The sequence below is a fragment of the Homarus americanus genome, unplaced genomic scaffold, assembly GCF_018991925.1.
Source record: "Homarus americanus isolate GMGI-L3 unplaced genomic scaffold, GMGI_Hamer_2.0 scaffold14467, whole genome shotgun sequence".
NCBI classification, from domain to species: Eukaryota; Metazoa; Arthropoda; class Malacostraca; order Decapoda; family Nephropidae; genus Homarus; species Homarus americanus.
Window position 1 is genome coordinate 6,566,723 of NW_024733734.1, and position 9,783 is coordinate 6,576,505.

Sequence of the window (9,783 nt, forward strand, 5' to 3'; positions counted from 1 at the left end):
GTAAGAATGTAGATGATAGTGTAGTAGATTTAGTGTAATTTAAGTATTGTAGAATTAACGTAGGGATAAACATAACAAAAGTCAATGATAAAAATAATCCTCATCCTTATCCAAATGATTTCAAAATCCAATACTATTATATCCATCATAAATTTCTTCCATTTTATATCGAATTCTTACGTCCTCTTTATTCGAAAATTAAGAGAAAAGTGTTTAAGGCTTTATAACGTCAGTCATCTCAGCTCAAAAGCCTCTCAGTCGCCGATGATATGAGAAGATTCCCACAAATATCCAAACTTTCTCACCGTCATTCCCGGGCCCCCACCTACCCCTTCCTCCCTGCTCCCAGAATTTGCGGCATAGTTAAGGCGAACAGGACTAACATTTTAGACCAGAGTTTCCATGCAGGGAGGAAGTGCTCACAAATTTCTAAGTGTTGGAAATATCTGAGGAAACTAGGATTCTTTGTGGGAGGTGGGGAGGGGGTGGTGGAAGGGGTGTGGGGAGGGAAACTAGGGGTGGGGAGGGTGGGTGAAGGGAGAAGGAGGGGAGGTGCATAAGAGGAGGGGGGTAATAATGCGTGCGTGCGTGTGTGTGTGTGTGTGTGTGTTGATAACCACGAGGAAACAAGAAAACACAAGTTCCCAAGCGCTTTCGTGTAAGTCGTATCTTCAAGGGTGAGTGCACGAAAGCGCTTGGGAACTTCATGTTTTGTTTTTCCTTATGGCCTTCAGGACATACATGGCTCACGCACACCTAGAGTAATTTATTTGCATATATTATATTGATAGATGGACAATTTATCTCGTCAACCAATGGACACAGGTTTAGTATCAATATGTATTCATTGGAGGGGTTACTATTGTCCTTCCCAGTCAGTTCATTTCTAATAGGGTGGAATCCCCCAAGGAGAAGATAATGATTCACATCCAGCGTGACCACCAGAAGCATAGTCATGGTCGGAAAACCCAACTCCCTCACAAACATCCTGACCAATAGAGGATATTATTATATCCTGCCTCAACCTGACGTCATATCCACATGCCCGACATCCTGGGTTGACTATCTCTACCTGTGTCTCGTCTATGGCACCTTACCCACGTGGTTGATTTGCCAAACATCCGAAACATCCACCCGGCCAAGAGCGTCCTGCTAGGGTGTCCACTGTACGTTAATATAATCCCTGCCGTCCCCCAGAGTAATGTGGGTGTCTCGAAGAGGATGGGGGAGGGAATGGGTCACCTGGATGCCCACGATGCCTTATGTCTCTTAACGAATGTTTTCTGTGTCCAGACTGATCATACTTTCTCAAGAGCTCACCGTCGTTCGACAATCATATACTGGAAAAAAAAATACGATGAACTTCTTGGAACCATCTGCACAAAGGTCGCGAACCTCTCACTGGCAGACTTACAGTGGGAACAGGCTACTCTTCCGATCCGCCTGGGAGAAGTTGACGTACGTAAAGCCTCCCAAATTGCATTACCAGAATTCCTGCCATCCAGCGTGGCATCAGACGAACTGGTTAGGAGGATCATTCCAGAACGCTTGAGAACGATCACAGGAGTAAACAACCTTAGATTCAAGGAGGCAGCCGCTCAGTGGCAGACCGCTACATCTCAAATATAAACCAACGCCTCGAAAGACATAAAACAAACCCACTGGGATAAACCCTTAGAAGAGAACATGACCTGGATACTGACGTGCTTGAGAGAACACCAAAAGAAACCTTCTCCCTTTAAGAGAGTTGAAAGTTCTCTTAAGAGTTAACAAGACGTGGAGCTTGTAGGGGTATATTGGTAGGTGCCGACACTCACGTCAACATTAGCGGAAGAGGTACACGAGTCTGTATTCATCCAGGTATCTTGGGTGCCACTACCTGACACGCTACAGCTGCCTTTATGTATGAGAGAGAGAGAGAGAGAGAGAGAGAGAGAGAGAGAATCATTTGAGCTATCCCCAGTCTTAGTCATTCGTACTCCGTCTACCCATCAGTTAGTCTGTCTCTTTGTCTTTCCGTCTACCCGTTTGAACGTGACAGGTTCTTGGTGTATATTGACAGAATCTTGGTGGAAAAATGATGAATGGATATCCGAATTAATTATATTCGCTGCTGTCACCATCACCATCATTAGGTTGTTAGGTGACTGAGTTAGAAGGGATGATGATGATGATGATGATGATGATGATGATGATGATGATGATGATGATGATGATGATGATGATGACTACACCAGCGTGATGAGAGGAGTACATTGGTCATCACTCATAACAGACGATTAAAACAAACACAAAATATATAACTTAAAGCAACAGAAGTCAACAGTGAGGGAAGTAATTATTCACAGGTCGAGTTAACACGTGATAAAAGAAGAGACAAAACTTATAACTTAATTACAAGACTTAACTTAACCTAAACTTTTGTCCACTGGCTATATTTTTTTTTTGCTTACAACTCGTTAATTATTGTAATAGTTTAAATATTTTCCCAAACTGTGTTCCCTGAAAAATAGGAAAGTAAATAAATGACTTGTTAATATGGGAGGTGAATGTGTGGTTTTAGTGGTTGATACAATATACTTGTGTGTTTACAAGTTATGAGAAGAGTTACAATACGAATACTCCTTAAGTTCCTCAGGTGGTGGACGAGAGCCTAATACAGTGGTTATTACCTACTGAGGCACCTGATGGAATTAATGAGTCTGAAGCCCAGCTCATTCATGAACCCCTGAACACTGGCTTCCCAGGTGACTTAGAGTGTCTGAGTACATATTGAGAAAGGCAATATTAACGGCTCAGGGTCCTATATATTGTTTCATTTATTTTTTATTGAACTTTTCGCTCTACTTCCTCCCTCTGCACTCCAGAAGAGATAGGTAGTTGCGAGGCTGGAGGCACGTGTATAGTTCCACGCCAGATGATAACTACCCGTCCAGGGGATGTCGTCTGGGCGCTTGTTGTCGGGTTTGTAGCTGTGTGATTCCCTGTGTGTTGGCAGAATGCAGTGGTCAGACTCTTCCTGATAATATTAGTAAATTCATTATGTCTCAAAGCCAACCCCTGGAGGCCCAAACTACAAAAGCATGGATGCAGTTTGGTCTACTCACACATTGCTTCATAAACAGTTGAAAACAATGCGTATTAATTAGACTGCAAAACGAGGAGCTATTCCAACGCTGAGGGCCTGGAGATCAGGACAAGAGCCAAGGAGGAGTCTACAGTGGCCAGTATGAGGTCTCTAGCGTAAGAGGTACTCATTACCCTCACATGAGTCTCCTCATAGTCATTTGATGCCCTCTTGAGCATGTCTGAAGCAGCCCTCACCACGAGGGGCTTGTCCCTTGCAAGAAGCGAACGAACACAGCTCAGATGACACGTGGGGGAGTTGCCACTTCTCCTCACACAGGTTGAGCGTGGCCTTAACACAAAGAAGGAAGATATTAATCTTTTACCAGCACAACACACATCAGGTCTGTTGTCGTAGATGACCAGCCATCACCCAGGCAGAGTAAATTACTTGTAATTATTCATGTACAATAGATAGATAGATAGATAGAGAATTGTTCTAAAACATTCATTTCTTGTAAACTGATGTGGAGAAAGAGGAGCCCACTCGTACCCTAACCCTCTTCATACGAACAGTATTTTTTAATACCTGCCACTTGGATTCATTGAACCTGGATCTTGAGGTTTAGATGACTCTCCAGCGAGGATGAAAACTTTACTCAAGGACAACACATCGTCGAATCCCAAGAACTGGACCCATATTTTTGTTTGTTTGAAGCAGTGGGTTTAGTTAGGGAAGTTAGACACTGGTAAGGTTAAGTAAGCTTACTTTAGGGGTTGGTTAGGCTAGATATGGTAAGGGTAGATTAGATAAGATTAGGTTAATGGCTTAGACTAAGATAGGTTTAGTCTGGGAAGGTTTGGTTATGCAAGATAAGTTGAATTTAGGTTAGATTAGGTTAGGTTAGGTTCTGCAGTACAGTAGTCTATGGTCCAGTTCTAGGATTCTTCACGTCTCGGACTCAAAGAACAGGATGAGGAATTAATTAAAAGAAAGAGCCAAGGGGACTTTTACCATTGATTTGTAAATTGTTTGATAATCTTTTTACCCAAAGAAGAGGATCAATAGATAACGTTGATTAGCTGCTGAAGAGAAGAGATGAAGCGAATGTTTGGTGGATTAGAAAGATAAATAAGAAAATCTAAATTAAAGGAAAGAAGAGAATGGTATAGAATAAGAGAATAAACAGAAATTGAAATGTTTGTGGGAAAGGAATACATAGCAAAATTAGATAAGAAAGATAAATTGTGATAGAAAAGGTAGAGATGAATGTTGAAGGAAGTGAAGTAAATTAAATAGTAAATTAAATAAACAAAACAGGATAGGACGAGAGGTTAGGATTAAAAAGGATAGATGTATATGGGGATCAAGACACTGATAAAGACAGAGGATAGATATTGTGGATAATTTGTTGTTACAAGTGAGGACATGATAAATGGAGGGTGGAGGTGAGAACGAAAACGAGAACGAGTGAACGAAATCGACAACGAGAACGACAACGAGAACGAGAACTAAAACGAAAACTCCTATCAGACGAGGTAAAACACACACTGATAGATTAATAAAACATCATTACCACATTTCCTCCCTCGGCAGTAGATCTCCAGTCCTCGCTAATGGGTAGTTACTCACTAATTAAGGTGTCGATGTACTGCCATTACTTCAGCCAATTAGGTCTAGGGGAAAATCATTAGTGTGTGTCTATTTCTTAATGTTTCCAGAACCTGTGTTGTGGGTAAGGTGGTGGGGGTGGGGGGGGAATGTTGGGGGTTTTGTTTATTGGAGGAGGGAGGAGGGTGTGTAGGCGTGTGTGTGTATTTAATAACATAATTATCTAAATACTGAAATTATAACATAAAAAAAAACACTCTAAAAACTCAGGTAACCAAAACACCTAAACAAAACAAACACACACATACACACACACACACACACAAACACCACTTCGTTTACATTCACCAACTTATCAGAAATTACATAATATTTATCCTGAAAATTATGCAACATGAATAATTCTCTGGGTTTTTTTTATGTGAGGTTGTGAGGTTAAGATTCTGAAGGCGAAGCTAATGGATAATTTTGGTCCCAGGAAATGTTGTAATGTTAGGTTCTCCTCGAGGGTTTATTCCGAACGAGGATTACGTGATGCGTTTGAGGTGTTACTTGGAAAACCCACATTGAAGGAGGTTACATGGTTTTATTATCGTTATTATTGTAATTGTTATTTATTTAATATTATTATTATTATTATTTGTTATTTACTTTTATTTTTATTATTTTTGCTGGTGTTTTTGTTGTTTTTGTTTTTGTTAGAACAATGATAAATTACTGGACCAATACATTGCCAGTACAATAGGTGGAAGGCAGTAATGGAGAGAGGCACTGGCACTGTGAGGGAGAGAGGCACTGGCACTGTGAGGGAGAGAGGCACTGGCACTGTGAGGGAGAGAGGCACTGGCACTGTGAGGGAGAGAGGCACTGTCACTGTGAGGGAGAGAGGCACTGGCACTGTGAGGGAGAGAGGCACTGGCACTGTGAAGGAGAGAGGCACTGGCACTGTGAGGGAGAGAGGCACTGGCACTGTGAGGGAGAGAGGTATCTATGGATTTCACGATTGAGTAATTTTTTTCCCAGGGTTGAGGACGAAGCTAGAGTGTGTGTGGGAGATGTTTGAATCGTGAGCAGTATTTTGAACAGGGTGGGGAGGTGAACGAAGGCCTTGGTGTGAGCGAGAGAGAGAGAGACCAATAGATAATTTAAAGATAGACCCAGATTACAAAGACACAGAAACAGACTAAAAATAAATAAATAATTTTGTTCTTAACATATATATTCACCATTTTCCTCATATCAAAATAGGTGTAATGAGGTCAGGGGCGAGTCCAGTCATCAGCACACAGTCCTCACGACCACGAGAAAGGATTGTATCAAAACTTAGCGACAATATCCATTACTTATCATGGTTCTCTGGCCCCTAATTGAAGATAGGAAGGTCAATTCATTCATACTCAGCAAGGACAGACAGAGATATAGAGAGCTTTGATACATTACATTACTTATAAAACACTAAGATCTTGATTTACTTGCTCGTCTCCCCTCTCATTATTCACTTCTTCACACTAATCAATGAGGTACCTAACTTTACCGATGGGGAAATAAAGGTAGTTGAGTGAAGTGCCTACGACTGAAGTTCCTACGATATTTCCTCCTTGTTTACGAAAATCTTAGTATGCAGTGTGTTGTATCAGATTCTTACTCATGACATTAAATTCTTGGTAACTTGTCCTCTTGAGTGTAAATGGGATGTAAAGAATGTAGTGTTTAAAATAACTTAAATTACTGTTAAAATAATCAAATGAATTATTAAAGTGAACATATCATTTTCACACAGACAGACAGACAGACAAATAGGCACCCAGACACAGACACCCAGACACAGACACCCAGACGGCAGCACTACTCATGCCAATACCAAAGGTTCATTATCATACTCATAAACTAAAGTTCACTAAAAAAAAAAAAAATTTATATTAATTTTAATTAAATTTTCAGACTTCCTGACTCCTTAATATTCCCCAAGTTTTTTTTTTTGGTGGGGTTTAAACTCAGGGAATTTATGGCATAAAGTCCACAGTCATTATAAGATAGAGGGTTGATTAGATAAAACTCTGAAATGCTGGAGTTTACCCTCACTGTCAACAGATAGTTCGAGATTTGTCATATTATCTATTATTTCTTATTTCTACACTTCTCTTGGCATATGAACTTGAACTACCTCATTGAATTATAGATGGTGAATTATAGAGATGTTGAATTATAGATGGTGAATTATAGATGATGAATTATAGATGATGAATTATAGATGGTGAATTATAGATGGTGAATTATAGATGATGAATTATAGATGGTGAATTATAGATGGTGAATTATAGAGATGTTGAATTATAGATGGTGAATTATAGATGGTGAATTAGAGATGTTGAATTATAGATGGTGAATTATAGATGGTGAATTATAGATGGTGAATTATAGATGGTGAATTATAGATGATGAATTATAGATGGTGAATTATAGATGGTGAATTATAGATGATGAATTATAGATGGTGAATTATAGATGGTGAATTATAGAGATGTTGAATTATAGATGGTGAATTATAGATGGTGAATTATAGATGGTGAATTATAGATGGTGAGTTATAGAGATGTTGAATTATAGATGGTGAATTATAGATGATGAATTATAGATGGTGAATTATAGATGATGAATTATAGATGATGAATTATAGATGGTGAATAATAGATGATGCATTATAGAGGGTGAATTATAGATGGTGAATTATAGATGATGATGAATTATAGATGATGATGAATTATAGATGGTGAATTATAGATGGTGAGTTATAGACGGTGAATTATTAATGATGAATTATAGATGATGAATTATAGATGGTGAATTATAGATGGTGCATTATAGATGGTGAATTATAGATGATGAATTATAGATGGTGCGGAACACATACATAACGACCCTAACGTATATACAAGCTGAAGGCGACCGTCTTGATTATTTACTGTAGACTAAATTATATATCTGTAGTACACGTATATAAAAGCCTTTGATTATGTACAAATTACGTGTTTAGATTTATTTATCCATTGTTACGTAACCATTGACAATCAGACCCGTGTTTATAGATTTTGTTTTTGTTTGTTATTGACAAAAAATAAATTCTCTCTCTCTCTCTCTCTCTCTCTCTCTCTCTCTCTCTCTCTCTCTCTCTCTCTCTCTCTCCTCACAATCCCTCATATTGACTTTTCTCTCTCTCACCCCACCCCCCTACCTACCCACCCCTCCACCCACCCACCCACCCTCCTCTCTTCTACCTCTCCTTGGGGTCCCTCAAACTCCAAATGTCACTTGACGTCTAGGATCTGGAAGGCTGGGAGACCTGATTCAGGCTTCTTCCCGCTGCCGAAACAGTGAAATTCTGTGACGACTCCACTTTCTGCCAGGTTCACGTAATGGTGAGTCGCTTCTCACTGTCTGCTGCTGGACCCACAGGAAAGATGAGAGAGAGAGAGAGAGAGAGAGAGAGAGAGAGAGAGAGAGAGAGAGTCAGACGGGTGGAGAGAGAGACGCATATAAAAAAATAAATAAACTCTCAGGTCAATAGACAAACAACCAGATAGACAGATTAAAAAAAATTAGGCCAGACAGACAGACAGACAGACAGACAGACAGACAGACAGACGGCCTCACTAACCCCGTATTGCCTGGCTAAGGGAGAGTCACCACATTGCCCACATGGTTAGCTCAGTAAAGACCTCTCTCTTTTTTTGCCTGGTGATCTATAAAGCAATTAAGAAGCGTCATTTTGGTTGGATTATATAGTTATTTATTTTTCCTTTCTTGTGAGGGAAGAGAAGAGGTTTATGGAGATAGTGAAATATATCTATCATATCTTGGGGGATTTATTTAGACAGTGATATATATTTTCTGTTAGGGATTAGTAAGAGACGATGAAATATATGTTTCTTAAAGGGTATAATAGAAATGAAATATATCTTCGTGGAATTTTTACACAGAGAGTGAAATATATCGCTAACTGGTTTATTATTATACATATTGAGGAAATATCATGTAAGATTTATTAGTAAATTGACTTAGTAACTTGATTTTCTATTATTTTTTAACTATCCTTCTTCGGCCTTCTCATCATTTTACAAACGCCATTGATCCTCAGCAATTAGGTAACAAGAAAACCTCCTCTATCGCTCATTGCCCTGTCAGCTCTCAGACTTCACCCATTATAACATGGAGAAGCGTAAGTCGACCACATCTTAATTATCCACACAGTTATCAATATTAGAATCCTGATAAATCTCTTTACTCGGTTTACTCGTCTTGATCTTTACAACTCCCAGATCTCATTCGTAAGTTAAGGTAAGGCAGCTACGTGATCCTCAACCACCATAATCATTTTAACCTTCCATGATTTACTGCCGCAGGTAGCTCATACCACTTGGCACACACCACTATATGATCAGTCTCATTCCTGTCATTGTGAAAATCATCAATAATTCCTTTGAAGTCTTATATGTTTACCTCCTGTTTCCTTTCCATCATTATATTATTATTATTATTATTATTATTATTATTATTATTATTATTATTATTATTATTATTATTATTATTATTATTATTATTATTATTATTATTATTATTATTATTATTATTATTATTATTATTATTATTATTATTATTATTATTATTATTATTATTATTACTGTAATCAGACAGACAGAGATCAACCATACACTTTTCTCAGATGAAACAAAATCTAATAATAATAATAAAAACTAACACCTAATCCACTCATACAATTCTCAACTCTAATCTAATTACCATCGTTTAGCATTTACCTCTGAAACACACACACACACACACACACACCCGGACCTAGACGTAAGCCCCCCGGTACATCAAGGCGGGGGGCTGCCACACTAACTCTACGGACATTGCACCTCCTAACTGTTCTCTATATCACCTGGAACCGCTTATATGGCCTCTAGTGCTGCACCTTTTGTTTCATTGTTTTAAGTGTTTTTTTTTTTTTAGCTTTTGTGGGTTTTTGTTATTTTCGGTTTGTTTTTGCTACAGTTGGAATTCTTTCGTAGGGGTGATTTTGTTTTATTAATGTTTTTTTTATATAT